This window comes from Oncorhynchus nerka, linkage group LG28, assembly GCF_034236695.1.
Source record: "Oncorhynchus nerka isolate Pitt River linkage group LG28, Oner_Uvic_2.0, whole genome shotgun sequence".
In the NCBI taxonomy this organism is placed as follows: Eukaryota; Metazoa; Chordata; class Actinopteri; order Salmoniformes; family Salmonidae; genus Oncorhynchus; species Oncorhynchus nerka.
The window spans coordinates 14,153,271-14,176,324 of NC_088423.1; the positions used below are offsets into that span (position 1 = coordinate 14,153,271).

Here is a 23,054-nt window from a genome sequence, read left to right on the forward strand (position 1 = left end):
GTTGGATGACTGGTATGATGTAGTTGTTAGATGACTGGTATGATGTAGTTGTTAGATGACTGGTATGATGTAGTTGTTAGATGACTGGTATGGTGTAGTTGTTGGATGACTGGTATGATGTAGTTGGTGGATGACTGGTGTGATGTAGTTGTTAGATGACTGGTATGATGTAGTTGTTGAGCAGGGCTTGACCCTGGATGCTTCGGTGTGTCTCTCTGAATGGGAGTCTGTTGGATGACTGGTAGGGTGTAGTTGTTGAGCAGGGCTTTGACCCTGGATGCTTCGGTGTGTCTCTCTGAATGGGAGTCTGTTGGATGACTGGTATGATGTAGTTGTTGAGCAGGGCTTGACCCTGGATGCTTCGGTGTGTCTCTCTGAATGGGAGTCTGTTGGATGACTGGTATGATGTAGTTGTTGAGCAGGGCTTGACCCTGGATGCTTCGGTGTGTCTCTCTGAATGGGAGTCTGTTGGATGACTGGTATGATGTAGTTGTTGAGCAGGGCTTGACCCTGGATGCTTGGTGTGTCTCTCTGAATGGGAGTCTGTTGGATGACTGGTATGATGTAGTTGTTGAGCAGGGCTTGACCCTGGATGCTTGGTGTCTCTGAATGGGAGTCTGTTGGATGACTGGTATGATGTAGTTGTTGAGCAGGGCTTGACCCTGGATGCTTGATGTGTGTCTCTCTGAATGGGAGTCTGTTGGATGACTGGTATGATGTAGTTGTTGAGCAGGGCTTGACCCTGGATGCTTGGTGTGTCTCTCTGAATGGGAGTCTGTTGGATGACTGGTATGATGTAGTTGTTGAGCAGGGCTTGACCCTGGATGCTTAGTGTGTCTCTCTGAATGGGAGTCTGTTGGATGACTGGTATGATGTAGTTGTTGAGCAGGGCTTGACCCTGGATGCTTGGTGTGTCTCTCTGAATGGGAGTCTGTTGGATGACTGGTATGATGTAGTTGTTGAGCAGGGCTTGACCCTGGATGCTTCGGTGTGTCTCTCTGAATGGGAGTCTGTTGGATGACTGGTATGATGTAGTTGTTGAGCAGGGCTTGACCCTGGATGCTTCGGTGTGTCTCTCTGAATGGGAGTCTGTTGGATGACTGGTATGATGTAGTTGTTGAGCAGGGCTTGACCCTGGATGCTTCTGTTGTGTGTCTCTCTGAATGGGAGTCTGTTGGATGACTGGTATGATGTAGTTGTTGAGCAGGGCTTGACCCTGGATGCTTCGGTGTGTCTCTCTGAATGGGAGTCTGTTGGATGACTGGTATGATGTAGTTGTTGAGCAGGGCTTGACCCTGGATGCTTAGTGTGTCTCTCTGAATGGGAGTCTGTTGGATGACTGGTATGATGTAGTTGTTGAGCAGGGCTTGACCCTGGATGCTTGGTGTGTCTCTCTGAATGGGAGTCTGTTGGATGACTGGTATGATGTAGTTGTTGAGCAGGGCTTGACCCTGGATGCTTCGGTGTGTCTCTCTGAATGGGAGTCTGTTGGATGACTGGTATGATGTAGTTGTTGAGCAGGGCTTGACCCTGGATGCTTCGGTGTGTCTCTCTGAATGGGAGTCTGTTGGATGACTGGTATGATGTAGTTGTTGAGCAGGGCTTGACCCTGGATGCTTCGGTGTGTCTCTCTGAATGGGAGTCTGTTGGATGACTGGTATGATGTAGTTGTTGAGCAGGGCTTGACCCTGGATGCTTCGGTGTGTCTCTCTGAATGGGAGTCTGTTGGATGACTGGTATGATGTAGTTGTTGAGCAGGGCTTGACCCTGGATGCTTGGTGTGTCTCTCTGAATGGGAGTCTGTTGGATGACTGGTATGATGTAGTTGTTGAGCAGGGCTTGACCCTGGATGCTTGGTGTGTCTCTCTGAATGGGAGTCTGTTGGATGACTGGTATGATGTAGTTGTTGAGCAGGGCTTGACCCTGGATGCTAGTTGGTGTGTCTCTCTGAATGGGAGTCTGTTGGATGACTGGTATGATGTAGTTGTTGAGCAGGGCTTGACCCTGGATGCTTAGTGTGTCTCTCTGAATGGGAGTCTGTTGGATGACTGGTATGATGTAGTTGTTGAGCAGGGCTTGACCCTGGATGCTTAGTTGTGTGTCTCTCTGAATGGGAGTCTGTTGGATGACTGGTATGATGTAGTTGTTGAGCAGGGCTTGACCCTGGATGCTTCGTGTGTGTCTCTCTGAATGGGAGTCTGTTGGATGACTGGTATGATGTAGTTGTTGAGCAGGGCTTGACCCTGGATGCTTAGTTGTGTGTCTCTCTGAATGGGAGTCTGTTGGATGACTGGTATGATGTAGTTGTTGAGCAGGGCTGCTGGATGCTTAGTGTGTCTCTCTGAATGGGAGTCTGTTGGATGACTGGTATGATGTAGTTGTTGAGCAGGGCTTGACCCTGGATGCTTAGTTGTGTCTCTCTGAATGGGAGTCTGTTGGATGACTGGTATGATGTAGTTGTTGAGCAGGGCTTGACCCTGGATGCTTGGTGTGTCTCTCTGAATGGGAGTCTGTTGGATGACTGGTAGGGATGTAGTTGTTGAGCAGGGCTTTGACCCTGGATGCTGATGTGTGTCTCTCTGAATGGGAGTCTGCTGGATGACTGGTATGATGTAGTTGTTGAGCAGGGCTTGACCCTGGATGCTTCGGTGTGTCTCTCTGAATGGGAGTCTGTTGGATGACTGGTATGATGTAGTTGTTGAGCAGGGCTTGACCCTGGATGCTTCGGTGTGTCTCTCTGAATGGGAGTCTGTTGGATGACTGGTATGATGTAGTTGTTGAGCAGGGCTTGACCCTGGATGCTTCGGTGTGTCTCTCTGAATGGGAGTCTGTTGGATGACTGGTAGGGTGTAGTTGTTGAGCAGGGCTTTGACCCTGGATGCTTGTGTGTCTCTCTGAATGGGAGTCTGTTGGATGACTGGTATGATGTAGTTGTTGAGCAGGGCATTGACCCTGGATGCTTCGGTGTGTCTCTCTGAATGGGAGTCTGTTGGATGACTGGTATGATGTAGTTGTTGAGCAGGGCTTGACCCTGGATGCTTCGGTGTGTCTCTCTGAATGGGAGTCTGTTGGATGACTGGTATGATGTAGTTGTTGAGCAGGGCTTGACCCTGGATGCTTGGTGTGTCTCTCTGAATGGGAGTCTGCTGGATGACTGGTATGATGTAGTTGTTGAGCAGGGCTTGACCCTGGATGCTTCGGTGTGTCTCTCTGAATGGGAGTCTGTTGGATGACTGGTATGATGTAGTTGTTGAGCAGGGCTTGACCCTGGATGCTTGGTGTGTCTCTCTGAATGGGAGTCTGTTGGATGACTGGTATGATGTAGTTGTTGAGCAGGGCTTGACCCTGGATGCTTCGGTGTGTCTCTCTGAATGGGAGTCTGTTGGATGACTGGTAGGGTGTAGTTGTTGAGCAGGGCTTGACCCTGGATGCTTCGGTGTGTCTCTCTGAATGGGAGTCTGTTGGATGACTGGTAGGGTGTAGTTGTTGAGCAGGGCTTTGACCCTGGATGCTTCTGTGTGTCTCTCTGAATGGGAGTCTGTTGGATGACTGGTATGATGTAGTTGTTGAGCAGGGCTTGACCCTGGATGCTTCGGTGTGTCTCTCTGAATGGGAGTCTGTTGGATGACTGGTATGATGTAGTTGTTGAGCAGGGCTTGACCCTGGATGCTTGGTGTGTCTCTCTGAATGGGAGTCTGTTGGATGACTGGTATGATGTAGTTGTTGAGCAGGGCTTGACCCTGGATGCTTCGGTGTGTCTCTCTGAATGGGAGTCTGCTGGATGACTGGTATGATGTAGTTGTTGAGCAGGGCTTGACCCTGGATGCTTCGGTGTGTCTCTCTGAATGGGAGTCTGTTGGATGACTGGTATGATGTAGTTGTTGAGCAGGGCTTGACCCTGGATGCTTCAGTGTGTCTCTCTGAATGGGAGTCTGTTGGATGACTGGTATGATGTAGTTGTTGAGCAGGGCTTGACCCTGGATGCTTAGGTGTGTCTCTCTGAATGGGAGTCTGTTGGATGACTGGTATGATGTAGTTGTTGAGCAGGGCTTGACCCTGGATGCTTCGGTGTGTCTCTCTGAATGGGAGTCTGTTGGATGACTGGTATGATGTAGTTGTTGAGCAGGGCTTGACCCTTGATGCTTCGGTGTGTCTCTCTGAATGGGAGTCTGTTGGATGACTGGTATGATGTAGTTGTTGAGCAGGGCATTGACCCTGGATGCTTGGTGTGTCTCTCTGAATGGGAGTCTGTTGGATGACTGGTATGATGTAGTTGTTGAGCAGTGCTTGACCCTGGATGCTTGGTGTGTCTCTCTGAATGGGAGTCTGTTGGATGACTGGTATGATGTAGTTGTTGAGCAGGGCTTGACCCTGGATGCTTGGTGTGTCTCTCTGAATGGGAGTCTGTTGGATGACTGGTATGATGTAGTTGTTGAGCAGGGCATTGACCCTGGATGTGTGTCTCTCTGAATGGGAGTCTGTTGGATGACTGGTATGATGTAGTTGTTGAGCAGGGCTTGACCCTGGATGCTTCTGTGTGTCTCTCTGAATGGGAGTCTGTTGGATGACTGGTATGATGTAGTTGTTGAGCAGGGCTTGACCCTGGATGCTTGGTGTGTCTCTCTGAATGGGAGTCTGTTGGATGACTGGTATGATGTAGTTGTTGAGCAGGGCTTGACCCTGGATGCTTGGTGTGTCTCTCTGAATGGGAGTCTGTTGGATGACTGGTATGATGTAGTTGTTGAGCAGGGCTTGACCCTGGATGCTTGGTGTGTCTCTCTGAATGGGAGTCTGCTGGATGACTGGTATGATGTAGTTGTTGAGCAGGGCTTGACCCTGGATGCTTGTGTGTCTCTCTGAATGGGAGTCTGTTGGATGACTGGTATGATGTAGTTGTTGAGCAGGGCTTGACCCTGGATGCTTCGGTGTGTCTCTCTGAATGGGAGTCTGTTGGATGACTGGTATGATGTAGTTGTTGAGCAGGGCTTGACCCTGGATGCTTCGGTGTGTCTCTCTGAATGGGAGTCTGTTGGATGACTGGTATGATGTAGTTGTTGAGCAGGGCTTGACCCTGGATGCTTCGGTGTGTCTCTCTGAATGGGAGTCTGCTGGATGACTGGTATGATGTAGTTGTTGAGCAGGGCTTGACCTGGATGCTTGGTGTGTCTCTCTGAATGGGAGTCTGTTGGATGACTGGTATGATGTAGTTGTTGAGCAGGGCTTGACCCTGGATGCTTGTAGTGTGTCTCTCTGAATGGGAGTCTGTTGGATGACTGGTATGATGTAGTTGTTGAGCAGGGCTTGACCCTGGATGCTTAGTTGTTGTGTCTCTCTGAATGGGAGTCTGTTGGATGACTGGTATGATGTAGTTGTTGAGCAGGGCTTTGACCCTGGATGTAGTGTGTCTCTCTGAATGGGAGTCTGTTGGATGACTGGTATGATGTAGTTGTTGAGCAGGGCTTGACCCTGGATGCTTCTGGTGTGTCTCTCTGAATGGGAGTCTGTTGGATGACTGGTATGATGTAGTTGTTGAGCAGGGCTTGACCCTGGATGCTTGGTGTGTCTCTCTGAATGGGAGTCTGTTGGATGACTGGTATGATGTAGTTGTTGAGCAGGGCTTGACCCTGGATGCTTCGGTGTGTCTCTCTGAATGGGAGTCTGTTGGATGACTGGTATGGTGTAGTTGTTGAGCAGGGCTTTGACCCTGGATGCTTCGGGTGTGTCTCTCTGAATGGGAGTCTGTTGGATGACTGGTATGATGTAGTTGTTGAGCAGGGCATTGACCCTGGATGCTTCGGTGTGTCTCTCTGAATGGGAGTCTGTTGGATGACTGGTATGATGTAGTTGTTGAGCAGGGCTTGACCCTGGATGCTTCGGTGTGTCTCTCTGAATGGGAGTCTGTTGGATGACTGGTATGATGTAGTTGTTGAGCAGGGCTTGACCCTGGATGCTTCGGTGTGTCTCTCTGAATGGGAGTCTGTTGGATGACTGGTATGATGTAGTTGTTGAGCAGGGCTTGACCCTGGATGCTTCGATGTGTGTCTCTCTGAATGGGAGTCTGTTGGATGACTGGTATGATGTAGTTGTTGAGCAGGGCTTGACCCTGGATGCTTCGGTGTGTCTCTCTGAATGGGAGTCTGTTGGATGACTGGTATGATGTAGTTGTTGAGCAGGGCTTGACCCTGGATGCTTCGGTGTGTCTCTCTGAATGGGAGTCTGTTGGATGACTGGTAGGGTGTAGTTGTTGAGCAGGGCTTGACCCTGGATGCTTCGGTGTGTCTCTCTGAATGGGAGTCTGTTGGATGACTGGTAGGGTGTAGTTGTTGAGCAGGGCTTTGACCCTGGATGCTTCTGTGTGTCTCTCTGAATGGGAGTCTGTTGGATGACTGGTATGATGTAGTTGTTGAGCAGGGCTTGACCCTGGATGCTTCGGTGTGTCTCTCTGAATGGGAGTCTGTTGGATGACTGGTATGATGTAGTTGTTGAGCAGGGCTTGACCCTGGATGCTTCGGTGTGTCTCTCTGAATGGGAGTCTGTTGGATGACTGGTATGATGTAGTTGTTGAGCAGGGCTTGACCCTGGATGCTTCGGTGTGTCTCTCTGAATGGGAGTCTGCTGGATGACTGGTATGATGTAGTTGTTGAGCAGGGCTTGACCCTGGATGCTTCGGTGTGTCTCTCTGAATGGGAGTCTGTTGGATGACTGGTATGATGTAGTTGTTGAGCAGGGCTTGACCCTGGATGCTTGGTGTGTCTCTCTGAATGGGAGTCTGTTGGATGACTGGTATGATGTAGTTGTTGAGCAGGGCTTGACCCTGGATGCTTCGGTGTGTCTCTCTGAATGGGAGTCTGTTGGATGACTGGTATGATGTAGTTGTTGAGCAGGGCTTGACCCTGGATGCTTAGTGTGTCTCTCTGAATGGGAGTCTGTTGGATGACTGGTATGATGTAGTTGTTGAGCAGGGCTTGACCCTTGATGCTTGTGTGTCTCTCTGAATGGGAGTCTGTTGGATGACTGGTATGATGTAGTTGTTGAGCAGGGCATTGACCCTGGATGCTTGGTGTGTCTCTCTGAATGGGAGTCTGTTGGATGACTGGTATGATGTAGTTGTTGAGCAGGGCTTAACCCTGGATGCTTCGGTGTGTCTCTCTGAATGGGAGTCTGTTGGATGACTGGTATGATGTAGTTGTTGAGCAGGGCTTGACCCTGGATGCTTAGTTGGTGTGTCTCTCTGAATGGGAGTCTGTTGGATGACTGGTATGATGTAGTTGTTGAGCAGGGCATTGACCCTGGATGCTTCGGTGTGTCTCTCTGAATGGGAGTCTGTTGGATGACTGGTATGATGTAGTTGTTGAGCAGGGCTTGACCCTGGATGCTTCTGTGTGTCTCTCTGAATGGGAGTCTATTGGATGACTGGTATGATGTAGTTGTTGAGCAGGGCTTGACCCTGGATGCTTCGGTGTGTCTCTCTGAATGGGAGTCTGTTGGATGACTGGTATGATGTAGTTGTTGAGCAGGGCTTGACCCTGGATGCTTCGGTGTGTCTCTCTGAATGGGAGTCTGTTGGATGACTGGTATGATGTAGTTGTTGAGCAGGGCTTGACCCTGGATGCTTCGGTGTGTCTCTCTGAATGGGAGTCTGCTGGATGACTGGTATGATGTAGTTGTTGAGCAGGGCTTGACCCTGGATGCTTCGGTGTGTCTCTCTGAATGGGAGTCTGTTGGATGACTGGTATGATGTAGTTGTTGAGCAGGGCTTGACCCTGGATGCTTCGGTGTGTCTCTCTGAATGGGAGTCTGTTGGATGACTGGTATGATGTAGTTGTTGAGCAGGGCTTGACCCTGGATGCTTAGTTGTGTGTCTCTCTGAATGGGAGTCTGTTGGATGACTGGTATGATGTAGTTGTTGAGCAGGGATTTGACCCTGGATGCTTGGTGTGTCTCTCTGAATGGGAGTCTGTTGGATGACTGGTATGATGTAGTTGTTAGGGTTGACCCTGGATGCTTCGGTGTGTCTCTCTGAATGGGAGTCTGCTGGATGACTGGTATGATGTAGTTGTTGAGCAGGGCTTGACGCTGGATGCTTCGGTGTGTCTCTCTGAATGGGAGTCTGTTGGATGACTGGTATGATGTAGTTGTTGAGCAGGGCTTGACCCTGGATGCTTCGGTGTGTCTCTCTGAATGGGAGTCTGTTGGATGACTGGTATGATGTAGTTGTTGAGCAGGGCTTGACCCTGGATGCTTCGGTGTGTCTCTCTGAATGGGAGTCTGTTGGATGACTGGTAGGGTGTAGTTGTTGAGCAGGGCTTTGACCCTGGATGCTTCGGTGTGTCTCTCTGAATGGGAGTCTGCTGGATGACTGGTATGATGTAGTTGTTGAGCAGGGCTTGACCCTGGATGCTTCGGTGTGTCTCTCTGAATGGGAGTCTGTTGGATGACTGGTATGATGTAGTTGTTGAGCAGGGCTTGACCCTGGATGCTTGGTGTGTCTCTCTGAATGGGAGTCTGTTGGATGACTGGTATGATGTAGTTGTTGAGCAGGGCTTGACCCTGGATGCTTCGGTGTGTCTCTCTGAATGGGAGTCTGTTGGATGACTGGTAGGGTGTAGTTGTTGAGCAGGGCTTTGACCCTGGATGCTTCGGTGTGTCTCTCTGAATGGGAGTCTGTTGGATGACTGGTATGATGTAGTTGTTGAGCAGGGCATTGACCCTGGATGCTTCGGTGTGTCTCTCTGAATGGGAGTCTGTTGGATGACTGGTATGATGTAGTTGTTGAGCAGGGCTTGACCCTGGATGCTTCGGTGTGTCTCTCTGAATGGGAGTCTGTTGGATGACTGGTATGATGTAGTTGTTGAGCAGGGCTTGACCCTGGATGCTTCGGTGTGTCTCTCTGAATGGGAGTCTGCTGGATGACTGGTATGATGTAGTTGTTGAGCAGGGCTTGACCCTGGATGCTTCGGTGTGTCTCTCTGAATGGGAGTCTGTTGGATGACTGGTATGATGTAGTTGTTGAGCAGGGCTTGACCCTGGATGCTTCGGTGTGTCTCTCTGAATGGGAGTCTGTTGGATGACTGGTATGATGTAGTTGTTGAGCAGGGCTTGACCCTGGATGCTTCGGTGTGTCTCTCTGAATGGGAGTCTGTTGGATGACTGGTAGGGTGTAGTTGTTGAGCAGGGCTTGACCCTGGATGCTTCGGTGTGTCTCTCTGAATGGGAGTCTGTTGGATGACTGGTAGGGTGTAGTTGTTGAGCAGGGCTTTGACCCTGGATGCTTCTGTGTGTCTCTCTGAATGGGAGTCTGTTGGATGACTGGTATGATGTAGTTGTTGAGCAGGGCTTGACCCTGGATGCTTCGGTGTGTCTCTCTGAATGGGAGTCTGTTGGATGACTGGTATGATGTAGTTGTTGAGCAGGGCTTGACCCTGGATGCTTCGGTGTGTCTCTCTGAATGGGAGTCTGTTGGATGACTGGTATGATGTAGTTGTTGAGCAGGGCTTGACCCTGGATGCTTCGGTGTGTCTCTCTGAATGGGAGTCTGCTGGATGACTGGTATGATGTAGTTGTTGAGCAGGGCTTGACCCTGGATGCTTCGGTGTGTCTCTCTGAATGGGAGTCTGTTGGATGACTGGTATGATGTAGTTGTTGAGCAGGGCTTGACCCTGGATGCTTCGGTGTGTCTCTCTGAATGGGAGTCTGTTGGATGACTGGTATGATGTAGTTGTTGAGCAGGGCTTGACCCTGGATGCTTCGGTGTGTCTCTCTGAATGGGAGTCTGTTGGATGACTGGTATGATGTAGTTGTTGAGCAGGGCTTGACCCTGGATGCTTCGGTGTGTCTCTCTGAATGGGAGTCTGTTGGATGACTGGTATGATGTAGTTGTTGAGCAGGGCTTGACCCTTGATGCTTCGGTGTGTCTCTCTGAATGGGAGTCTGTTGGATGACTGGTATGATGTAGTTGTTGAGCAGGGCATTGACCCTGGATGCTTCGGTGTGTCTCTCTGAATGGGAGTCTGTTGGATGACTGGTATGATGTAGTTGTTGAGCAGGGCTTAACCCTGGATGCTTCGGTGTGTCTCTCTGAATGGGAGTCTGTTGGATGACTGGTATGATGTAGTTGTTGAGCAGGGCTTGACCCTGGATGCTTCGGTGTGTCTCTCTGAATGGGAGTCTGTTGGATGACTGGTATGATGTAGTTGTTGAGCAGGGCATTGACCCTGGATGCTTCGGTGTGTCTCTCTGAATGGGAGTCTGTTGGATGACTGGTATGATGTAGTTGTTGAGCAGGGCTTGACCCTGGATGCTTCTGTGTGTCTCTCTGAATGGGAGTCTGTTGGATGACTGGTATGATGTAGTTGTTGAGCAGGGCTTGACCCTGGATGCTTCGGTGTGTCTCTCTGAATGGGAGTCTGTTGGATGACTGGTATGATGTAGTTGTTGAGCAGGGCTTGACCCTGGATGCTTCGATGTGTGTCTCTCTGAATGGGAGTCTGTTGGATGACTGGTATGATGTAGTTGTTGAGCAGGGCTTGACCCTGGATGCTTCGGTGTGTCTCTCTGAATGGGAGTCTGCTGGATGACTGGTATGATGTAGTTGTTGAGCAGGGCTTGACCCTGGATGCTTCGGTGTGTCTCTCTGAATGGGAGTCTGTTGGATGACTGGTATGATGTAGTTGTTGAGCAGGGCTTGACCCTGGATGCTTCGGTGTGTCTCTCTGAATGGGAGTCTGTTGGATGACTGGTATGATGTAGTTGTTGAGCAGGGCTTGACCCTGGATGCTTCGGTGTGTCTCTCTGAATGGGAGTCTGTTGGATGACTGGTAGGGTGTAGTTGTTGAGCAGGGATTTGACCCTGGATGCTTCGGTGTGTCTCTCTGAATGGGAGTCTGTTGGATGACTGGTATGATGTAGTTGTTGAGCAGGGCTTGACCCTGGATGCTTCGGTGTGTCTCTCTGAATGGGAGTCTGTTGGATGACTGGTATGATGTAGTTGTTGAGCAGGGCTTGACCCTGGATGCTTCGGTGTGTCTCTCTGAATGGGAGTCTGTTGGATGACTGGTAGGGTGTAGTTGTTGAGCAGGGCTTGACCCTGGATGCTTCGGTGTGTCTCTCTGAATGGGAGTCTGTTGGATGACTGGTATGATGTAGTTGTTGAGCAGGGCTTGACCCTGGATGCTTCGGTGTGTCTCTCTGAATGGGAGTCTGTTGGATGACTGGTATGATGTAGTTGTTGAGCAGGGCATTGACCCTGGATGCTTCGGTGTGTCTCTCTGAATGGGAGTCTGTTGGATGACTGGTATGATGTAGTTGTTGAGCAGGGCTTGACCCTGGATGCTTCTGTGTGTCTCTCTGAATGGGAGTCTATTGGATGACTGGTATGATGTAGTTGTTGAGCAGGGCTTGACCCTGGATGCTTTGGGTGTGTCTCTCTGAATGGGAGTCTGTTGGATGACTGTTATGATGTAGTTGTTGAGCAGGGCTTGACCCTGGATGCTTCGGTGTGTCTCTCTGAATGGGAGTCTGTTGGATGACTGGTATGATGTAGTTGTTGAGCAGGGCTTGACCCTGGATGCTTGGTGTGTCTCTCTGAATGGGAGTCTGCTGGATGACTGGTATGATGTAGTTGTTGAGCAGGGCTTGACCCTGGATGCTTGGTGTGTCTCTCTGAATGGGAGTCTGTTGGATGACTGGTATGATGTAGTTGTTGAGCAGGGCTTGACCCTGGATGCTTCGGTGTGTCTCTCTGAATGGGAGTCTGTTGGATGACTGGTATGATGTAGTTGTTGAGCAGGGCTTGACCCTGGATGCTTGGTGTGTCTCTCTGAATGGGAGTCTGTTGGATGACTGGTAGGGTGTAGTTGTTGAGCAGGGATTTGACCCTGATGCTTGGTGTGTCTCTCTGAATGGGAGTCTGTTGGATGACTGGTATGATGTAGTTGTTGAGCAGGGCATTGACCCTGGATGCTTCGGTGTGTCTCTCTGAATGGGAGTCTGTTGGATGACTGGTATGATGTAGTTGTTGAGCAGGGCTTGACCCTGGATGCTTCTGTGTGTCTCTCTGAATGGGAGTCTGTTGGATGACTGGTATGATGTAGTTGTTGAGCAGGGCTTGACCCTGGATGCTTCGGTGTGTCTCTCTGAATGGGAGTCTGTTGGATGACTGGTATGATGTAGTTGTTGAGCAGGGCTTGACCCTGGATGCTTCGGTGTGTCTCTCTGAATGGGAGTCTGTTGGATGACTGGTATGATGTAGTTGTTGAGCAGGGCTTGACCCTGGATGCTTCGGTGTGTCTCTCTGAATGGGAGTCTGTTGGATGACTGGTATGATGTAGTTGTTGAGCAGGGCTTGACCCTGGATGCTTCGGTGTGTCTCTCTGAATGGGAGTCTGTTGGATGACTGGTATGATGTAGTTGTTAGATGACTGGTATGATGTAGTTGGTGGATGACTGGTATGATGTAGTTGTTGGATGACTGGTATGATGTAGTTGTTGGATGACTGGTATGATGTAGTTGTTAGATGACTGGTATGATGTAGTTGGTGGATGACTGGTATGATGTAGTTGTTGGATGACTGGTATGATGTAGTTGTTAGATGGCTGGTATGATGTAGTTGTTGGATGACTGGTATGATGTAGTTGTTGGATGACTGGTATGATGTAGTTGTTAGATGACTGGTATGATGTAGTTGTTGGATGACTGGTATGATGTAGTTGTTGGATGACTGGTATGATGTAGTTGTTAGATGACTGGTATGATGTAGTTGTTGGATGACTGGTATGATGTAGTTGTTGGATGACTGGTATGATGTAGTTGTTAGATGACTGGTATGATGTAGTTGTTAGATGACTGGTATGATGTAGTTGTTAGATGACTGGTATGATGTAGTTGTTAGATGACTGGTGTGATGTAGTTGTTAGATGACTGGTATGATGTAGTTGTTGGATGACTGGTATGATGTAGTTGTTGGATGACTGGTATGATGTAGTTGTTGGATGACTGGTATGATGTAGTTGTTAGATGACTGGTGTGATGTAGTTGTTGGATGACTGGTATGATGTAGTTGTTAGATGACTGGTATGATGTAGTTGTTAGATGACTGGTGTGATGTAGTTGTTAGATGACTGGTATGATGTAGTTGTTAGATGACTGGTATGATGTAGTTGTTAGATGACTGGTATGATGTAGTTGTTAGATGACTGGTGTGATGTAGTTGTTAGATGACTGGTATGATGTAGTTGTTAGATGACTGGTGTGATGTAGTTGTTAGATGACTGGTATGATGTAGTTGTTAGATGACTGGTATGATGTAGTTGTTGGTTGACTGGTCTGATGTAGTTGTTAGATGACTGGTGTGATGTAGTTGTTGGATGACTGGTATGATGTAGTTGTTAGATGACTGGTATGATGTAGTTGTTAGATGACTGGTATGATGTAGTTGTTAGATGACTGGTATGATGTAGTTGTTAGATGACTGGTATGATGTAGTTGTTGGATGACTGGTATGATGTAGTTGTTGGATGACTGGTATGATGTAGTTGTTGGATGACTGGTATGATGTAGTTGTTAGATGACTGGTGTGATGTAGTTGTTGGATGACTGGTATGATGTAGTTGTTAGATGACTGGTATGATGTAGTTGTTAGATGACTGGTGTGATGTAGTTGTTAGATGACTGGTATGATGTAGTTGTTAGATGACTGGTGTGATGTAGTTGTTAGATGACTGGTATGATGTAGTTGTTAGATGACTGGTATGATGTAGTTGTTGGTTGACTGGTCTGATGTAGTTGTTAGATGACTGGTGTGATGTAGTTGTTGGATGACTGGTATGATGTAGTTGTTAGATGACTGGTATGATGTAGTTGTTAGATGACTGGTATGATGTAGTTGTTAGATGACTGGTATGATGTAGTTGGTGGATGACTGGTATGATGTAGTTGTTGGATGACTGGTATGATGTAGTTGTTGGATGACTGGTATGATGTAGTTGGTAGATGACTGGTATGATGTAGTTGGTGGATGACTGGTATGATGTAGTTGTTGGATGACTGGTATGATGTAGTTGTTAGATGGCTGGTATGATGTAGTTGTTGGATGACTGGTATGATGTAGTTGTTAGATGACTGGTATGATGTAGAGTTGTTAGATGACTGGTATGATGTAGTTGTTAGATGACTGGTATGATGTAGTTGTTGGATGACTGGTATGATGTAGTTGTTAGATGACTGGTATGATGTAGTTGTTAGATGACTGGTATGATGTAGTTGTTAGATGACTGGGTGATGTAGTTGTTAGATGACTGGTATGATGTAGTTGTTAGATGACTGGTATGATGTAGTTGTTGGATGACTGGTATGGTAGTTGTTATGATGTATGATGTAGTTGTTAGATGACTGGTGTGATGTAGTTGTTAGATGACTGGTATGATGTAGTTGTTAGATGACTGGTGTGATGTAGTTGTTAGATGACTGGTATGATGTAGTTGTTAGATGACTGGTATGATGTAGTTGTTGGTTGACTGGTCTGATGTAGTTGTTAGATGACTGGTGATGATGTAGTTGTTGGATGACTGGTATGATGTAGTTGTTAGATGACTGGTATGATGTAGATGTTGATGTAGTTGTTAGATGACTGGTATGATGTAGTTGTTAGATGACTGGTATGATGTAGTTGTTAGATGACTGGTATGATGTAGTTGTTGGATGACTGGTATGATGTAGTTGTTGGATGACTGGTATGATGTAGTTGTTGGATGACTGGTATGATGTAGTTGTTAGATGACTGGTGTGATGTAGTTGTTGGATGACTGGTATGATGTAGTTGTTAGATGACTGGTATGATGTAGTTGTTAGATGACTGGTGTGATGTAGTTGTTAGATGACTGGTATGATGTAGTTGTTAGATGACTGGTGTGATGTAGTTGTTAGATGACTGGTATGATGTAGTTGTTAGATGACTGGTATGATGTAGTTGTTGGTTGACTGGTCTGATGTAGTTGTTAGATGACTGGTGTGATGTAGTTGTTGGATGACTGGTATGATGTAGTTGTTAGATGACTGGTATGATGTAGTTGTTAGATGACTGGTATGATGTAGTTGTTAGATGACTGGTATGATGTAGTTGTTGGATGACTGGTATGATGTAGTTGTTAGATGACTGGTATGATGTAGTTGTTAGATGACTGGTATGATGTAGTTGTTAGATGACTGGTATGATGTAGTTGTTGGATGACTGGTATGATGTAGTTGTTAGATGACTGGTATGATGTAGTTGTTAGATGACTGGTATGATGTAGTTGTTAGATGACTGGTATGATGTAGTTGTTAGATGACTGGTATGATGTAGTTGTTAGATGACTGGTATGATGTAGTTGTTAGATGACTGCTGTGATGTAGTTGTTGAGCGGCTTCACTGCAAGTATATTATATATTTTGGATTCAATAAAAACATTTTTTTTTTATTAATACATATCAAAAAACACAGCATGTATATATTTTGTATAAAATATTTTAGTCAGGCAACATATGAGATGGTGAATAGGCAACATTTCATTCTGAAGTCGGAGAATATTTTCTCTCGCTTCAGCTTATTGATTTCAATACATTTTGAGTAATATTTTACATGGTTGCGTCATATTTCTTTGCATACTTTCCGTTGAAGCTTGGATCGATGCATGCTTTGAAATAGGTCTAAATGGAGTATGCATTTGAGGAGTGCCCTCCATGCTCCGTTTCACATACTTTCATTTGTACTCATTCTCTGACCCTCCTGTGCCCAAATTTGTGTGCTCGGAGCACTGTGGTACGCATTTTGAGAAACCCCCACAGAGTCCCAGACAGGGTGCACCGTGCATTCACATAAATAGTAGCAATATACACACATATGTACATGAGTGCACACACACAAACAGTATATGCAGGTGCACACAAACACACACACACACACAAACAAACAATTCTCTATCTCTCTGTCTCTCTCCAGGGACCTCCTCCACACATAAAAATACAAATCTGCACAAAACGTATTCTGAGTGAGAATAAAGCCTTCACCTCTAACTGTAGTAATCTGTTCTCCATGGCCTAAGCCAGTGGCAGCGCTGTGCTATGACAGACATAGAATGCATCCCAATGGCACTCTATTCTCTTTATAGTACACTACTTTTGTCCACAGCCCATAGGACTCTGATCAAAAGTAGTGTCCTACATATAGGGAATAGGATGCCATTTTGGGAAGCATCCATGGTTATGAAATGCCTCAGGCAGTATTATCTATCAGGTAGTATTATCTATCAGGCAGCATTATCTATCAGCCAGCATTATCTACCAGGCAGCATTATTCTACAGGCTCAACCACAGTTTAGCTAATATAATGCTTGACACACGATGATGGACTGGTGGACATTTGATGTGCCAACTCAGCATGTAATGTAAAGAGCAAGGACTATCAGTCAGTGGAGCATGCAAAGGGAGACGTCATGCTGGTGACACTGGCAGTATAGAACAAGGTAACTATCAACTAGTTTACCAGTTGCAGTGGTACATGGATTTTCTATTGTAGGGTTAAGTAAAATTCTACCTAAAATGAATTCCCAATCTCATGTGTACTGTAGTATACTGTACAGGCTATAGAGGAAAACTTTATAGGAAGCAGCAAGTATTTGCCCTGATATTCTGAGATAGCCACTGTCATTATGTCTATGGAGGAGTGTTGCTTTTAAGCCCTACAAGGCTGTATGTTCATTTCTCTTTATTGTTTTTGTTGCTGGTTCTAATTCAAATAAATTATGATGAACCTAAATCACGCTACGCCTTGTCTACCCATTTCGATGAGCGTTACAATATCTTCCAAATAAATTGGAACTGGAAGTGGTACAAAATAATAAACAGTGATCTCATTGATACATGTATGGTATAAATGGTGATCAGTTATTGTGATAAATGATGCCCTGTCTAGAAACAAAATACAAAAAAGTTCCTGGCATGCTATGACATAAATTAACTAAATGCTATAAATAAAACATGTCAAGCCATAGGATGTTCTTACAGGTCTGTAAAGCATGTGAGGCGCCAAAACATATTGAATTAAAAATCAATAATATCAAAACGGACCTCAACTCACTTGGTTATCGCCACAGCATGGACACCCACCACACCACTTGGTTATCGCTGCAGACGTACACAACTTCTTCTCGTGTAGGCTATTCTTAAATCCTCACACTTTGAGAAGCGAACTACATTCTCCACGAGTAACTTGACTATACTATTTGCAATTCAATCAGTTAAATTCAATAGTATTTATTCTCGAAAATAACGGTTTGTCAAGATTTTCGAACGCGACCTGAAGAGATGTCCCGCGAAATGCACATAGTGTGCGCTTGTCACATAAAGCCTGGCTATAGCTTCGCGCACTTGTGTTACAAATTGTAATTCTTCACGAATAATATTGCCGGTCTTTCGTATTTCAGTGAAGTGAAGTCACTGCCTGGTATACACGTAGATATATCAGCTGCAAACCGATCTTAGAATAGAAGAGATCATGTGACTCCAGTTCCACTATGCGCTGCGCTCGCTCACACTTACCCCTCGGAGATTGACTCTGTTCTCTCCAGATGTGACACTCGCTTCCAGCATCAGCAGCAGCTAGAGCTCCTCTCAGAATCTCACCAATCTGATCAAAAAAAACATGGCTGCAGTGCACATTAATCAGTGCACTTTAAACGGCGATGATCAAATGGTGTTGCTTCTATGTAGCCTACCTCTGCTTTTTTTATGAGGTTTAGCTTCATTCTGAAGTCACTAAGGCCATGTGAAACAACATAGGAACTGGCCACTACATTCCTTCACCCAAGCAAGCCGATACAAAGTTTACAATCACATGTCGAGTCAGTCTAAACTTTTAAATTGAAATAGTCAAAACACCATCATTATGTAGTAAAACCATGAAAAGTAGTGCTTGCGCCTAAACTGAGATCTGGTGTTTGGAGGGTGTTTAAATGTAAACCCAATGTAAGTGTTAGGATACACAGAATGGAAGTACTGGTTCTTCAATCTGAATATTTGTGTTTTTAAGTGTTTCAGTGCATGTAAAAGTCAGTATCAAAACAATGTTTGGGAAGACTGTGTCCTTCATACACTCAAATGGTTTCGAAATGCCAGTGGTTTATAGGATAAATATTGATTGATGAAGGTTTTCAGTCAATATTTTGATCAACATTTTAAAGAAAACTGGGAATTGAATACTTTTTTATGGGTAGACAATGGAACTAATTATAGGCTACAGTTGCCAGGTCCATCGTGAGACTAGAAATAATTGTACAATTAAAATGTTTAGGGCTATGTAAATCATAGCAGTGGTATCATGTATAAAGTGGCCTTTCATCACTGGTACCCATGTGAGAAAGTGGATGTGAACTTGGGTGTCCTGCTTGTCAAAACACTGCCTTCGTCCACTCAGCCAGTGTTCAGGACAAAACGGTTGTGCTGAGCTGCCATTGTTACAATGTGCACATGGGGCACAATTCAGACTGTAGATAAGTACACTTCAACATGGACTCAATAAAACATGGACTTCAGTCAATGTTAAATAAACCTCTCAAGTCTGAATAGGGCCTAGGGAGAATATGTTTGTGCTAAATTCCATTTAGCATATTGCTATTGATATGTTTAATCATTGTAATGTATTAATATTGTAGCATTCAATAACCTAAATATACATTCATATACTATCATTACTGCTTGTTATTATTTGCTGTTTATCTGTCTTCCTGCAGAAAAGCGTACATACAAACTAAATTATCCATTAGCTGGCCAATTCTAACCTCAGCCAATCAAGGCCAGGTTCACAGATGGTCAACTCAACTGTCAATCATATCATTGAACTCAACTGTACTGTGATTCCATCTGTCTGAACAACCTTCCATGCCATGTACCATCATCTGAATATAAAGACTCAGGTCAGATGCATTTGCATAATGGCTGACTGGTTCATTGCATTGATCCATGGGCTGAAGTTTTGCAAAACGTTTGTATGTGTAACGGCTCTCGTTGGTAGAAGGAAGAGTGAACCAAAGCGCAGCGTGCAAAGTGTTCATGATATTATTATTTTTTAAACACTCAAACAAAATAACCAAAGTGAAAACAAAAGCGCCCAGTTCTGTCAGGTATAGACACTAAACAGAAAACAAGATCCCACAAAACCCAAAAGGAAAATGGCAACTTATATATGATCCCCAATCAGAGACAACGATAGACAGCTGCCTCTGATTGGGAACCACACTCGGCCATAAACAAAGAAATAGAAAACATAGACTTTCCCACTCGAGTCACACCCATCACATAGAGAATAATAGGGATCTCTAAGGTCAGGGCGTGACAGTATGTGCTACTGTTAACATTTACATTTACATTTAAGTCATTTAGCAGACGCTCTTATCCAGCGACTTACAAATTGGTGCATTCACCTTATGACATCCAGTGGAGCAGCCACTTTACAATAGTGCATCTAAATCTTTAAGGGGGGGTGAGAAGGATTACTTTATCCTATCCTAGGTATTCCTTAAAGAGGTGGGGTTTCAGGTGTCTCCGGAAGGTGGTGATTGACTCCGCTGTCCTGGCGTCGTGAGGGAGTTTGTTCCACCATTGGGGGGCCAGAGCAGCGAACAGTTTTGACTGGGCTGAGCGGGAACTGTACTTCCTCAGTGGTAGGGAGGCGAGCAGGCCAGAGGTGGATGAACGCAGTGCCCTTGTTTGGGTGTAGGGCCTGATCAGAGCCTGGAGGTACTGAGGTGCCGTTCCCCTCACAGCTCCATAGGCAAGCACCATGGTCTTGTAGCGGATGCGAGCTTCAACTGGAAGCCAGTGGAGAGAGCGGAGGAGCGGGGTGACGTGAGAGAACTTGGGAAGGTTGAACACCAGACGGGCTGCGGCGTTCTGGATGAGTTGTAGGGGTTTAATGGCACAGGCAGGGAGCCCAGCCAACAGCGAGTTGCAGTAATCCAGACGGGAGATGACAAGTGCCTGGATTAGGACCTGCGCCGCTTCCTGTGTGAGGCAGGGTCGTACTCTGTGGATGTTGTAGAGCATGAACCTACAGGAACGGGCCACCGCCTTGATGTTAGTTGAGAACGACAGGGTGTTGTCCAGGATCACGCCAAGGTTCTTAGCGCTCTGGGAGGAGGACACAGTGGAGTTGTCAACCGTGATGGCGAGATCATGGACGGGCAGTCCTTCCCGGGAGGAAGAGCAGCTCCGTCTTGCCGAGGTTCAGCTTGAGGTGGTGATCCGTCATCCACACTGATATGTCTGCCAGACATGCAGAGATGCGATTCGCCACCTGGTCATCAGAAGGGGGAAAGGAGAAGATTAATTGTGTGTCGTCTGCATAGCAATGATAGGAGAGACCATGTGAGGTTATGACAGAGCCAAGTGACTTGGTGTATAGCGAGAATAGGAGAGGGCCTAGAACAGAGCCCTGGGGACACCAGTGGTGAGAGCACGTGGTGAGGAGACGGATTCTCGCCACGCCACCTGGTAGGAGCGACCTGTCAGGTAGGACGCAATCCAAGCGTGGGCCGCGCCGGAGATGCCCAACTCGGAGAGGGTGGAGAGGAGGATCTGATGGTTCACAGTATCGAAGGCAGCCGATAGGTCTAGAAGGATGAGAGCAGAGGAGAGAGAGTTAGCTTTAGCAGTGCGGAGCGCCTCCGTGATACAGAGAAGAGCAGTCTCAGTTGAATGACTAGTCTTGAAACCTGACTGATTTGGATCAAGAAGGTCATTCTGAGAGAGATAGCGGGAGAGCTGGCCAAGGACGGCACGTTCAAGGGTTTTGGAGAGAAAAGAAAGAAGGGATACTGGTCTGTAGTTGTTGACATCGGAGGGATCGAGTGTAGGTTTTTTCAGAAGGGGTGCAACTCTCGCTCTCTTGAAGACGGAAGGGACGTAGCCAGCGGTCAGGGATGAGTTGATGAGCGAGGTGAGGTAAGGGAGAAGGTCTCCGGAAATGGTCTGGAGAAGAGAGGAGGGGATAGGGTCAAGCGGGCAGGTTGTTGGGCGGCCGGCCGTCACAAGACGCGAGATTTCATCTGGAGAGAGAGGGGAGAAAGAGGTCAGAGCACAGGGTAGGGCAGTGTGAGCAGAACCAGCGGTGTCGTTTGACTTAGCAAACGAGGATCGGATGTCGTCGACCTTCTTTTCAAAATGGTTGACGAAGTCATCTGCAGAGAGGGAGGGGGGAGGAGGGGGAGCGGGAGGAGGATTCAGGAGGGAGGAGAAGGTGGCAAAGAGCTTCCTAGGGTTAGAGGCAGATGCTTGGAATTTAGAGTGGTAGAAAGTGGCTTTAGCAGCAGCGACAGAAGAGGAAAATGTAGAGAGGAGGGAGTGAAAGGATGCCAGGTCCGCAGGGAGGCGAGTTTTCCTCCATTTCCGCTCGGCTGCCCGGAGCCCTGTTCTGTGAGCTCGCAATGAGTCGTCGAGCCACGGAGCGGGAGGGGAGGACCGAGCCGGCCTGGAGGATATGGGACATAGAGAGTCAAAGGATGCAGAAAGGGAGGAGAGGAGGGTTGAGGAGGCAGAATCAGGAGATAGGTTGGAGAAGGGTTGAGCAGAGGGAAGAGATGATAGGATGGAAGAGGAGAGAGTAGCGGGGGAGAGAGAGCGAAGGTTGGGACGGCGCGATACCATCCGAGTAGGGGCAGTGTGGGAAGTGTTGGATGAGAGCGAGAGGGAAAAGGATACAAGGTAGTGGTCGGAGACTTGGAGGGGAGTTGCAATGAGGTTAGTGGAAGAACAGCATCTAGTAAAGATGAGGTCGAGCGTATTGCCTTCCTTGTGAGTAGGGGGGGAAGGTGAGAGGGAGAGGTCGAAAGAGGAGAGGAGTGAAAAGAAGGAGGCAGAGAGGAATGAGTCAAAGGTAGACGTGGGGAGGTTAAAGTCGCCCAGAACTGTGAGAGGTGAGCCGTCCTCAGGAAAGGAGCTTATCAAGGCATCAAGCTCATTGATGAACTCTCCGAGGGAACCTGGAGGGCGATAAATGATAAGGATGTTAAGCTTCAAAGGGCTGGTAACTGTAACAGCATGGAATTCAAAGGAGGCGATAGACAGATGGGTAAGGGGAGAAAGAGAGAATGACCACTTGGGAGAGATGAGGATCCCGGTGCCACCACCCCGCTGACCAGAAGCTCTCGGGGTGTGCGAGAACACGTGGGCGGACGAAGAGACAGCAGTAGGAGTAGCAGTGTTATCTGTGGTGATCCATGTTTCCGTCAGTGCCAAGAAGTCGAGGGACTGGAGGGCGGCATAGGCTGAGATGAACTCTGCCTTGTTGGCCGCAGATCGGCAGTTCCAGAGGCTACCGGAGACCTGGAACTCCACGTGGGTCGTGCGCGCTGGGACCACCAGATTAGGGTGGCCGCGGCCACGCGGTGTGGAGCGTTTGTATGGTCTGTGCAGAGAGGAGAGAACAGGGATAGACAGACACATAGTTGACAGGCTACAGAAGAGGCTACGCTAATGCAAAGGAGATTGGAATGACAAGTGGACTACACGTCTCGAATGTTCAGAAAGTTGAGCTTACGTAGCAAGAATCTTATTGACTAAAATGATTAAAATTAGCAGTCACTGTGTTAAGGGTGTGTACTGGAGGCAAAGTCAGGTGCAGGAGAGCAGAGTGTAGTGAACAGGCGCACTTTTTATTCCGGTCCACAAAAGTACATAAATGTGCCCAAACACGGAACATAGACAAAAAGTATGGCGCGTAACAATACCCACATAACATAAATACAATTTCACACAAAGACATGGAGGGGAAAATAGGACTAAATACATGCAGTGTGATTAGGGAATGAAAACCAGGTGTTTATAGAACAAGACAAAACAAATGGAAATGTGAAAAATGGAGCGGCGATGGCTAGAAAGCTGGTGACGTCGATCGCGGGAACGCTGCCCGAACAAGGAGAGGAGCCGACTTCGGAGGAAGTCGTGACACATTGCCTATTGTTTTTCCATGAATGTTAAGTATAATGCCATATTCTCATTGATTTGGAAGAATTGTAATATGATA

The 23,054-nt window shown here is 47.1% G+C and overlaps 1 pseudogene; it reads right to left on the bottom strand.

The window, feature by feature from the left end:
- LOC115113822 (testis-expressed protein 2-like) overlaps positions 1–17,483 on the bottom strand; it is a 63,095-nt pseudogene extending 45,612 nt beyond the window's left edge.
- Between the last annotated feature and the right edge of the window lie 5,571 nt (positions 17,484–23,054).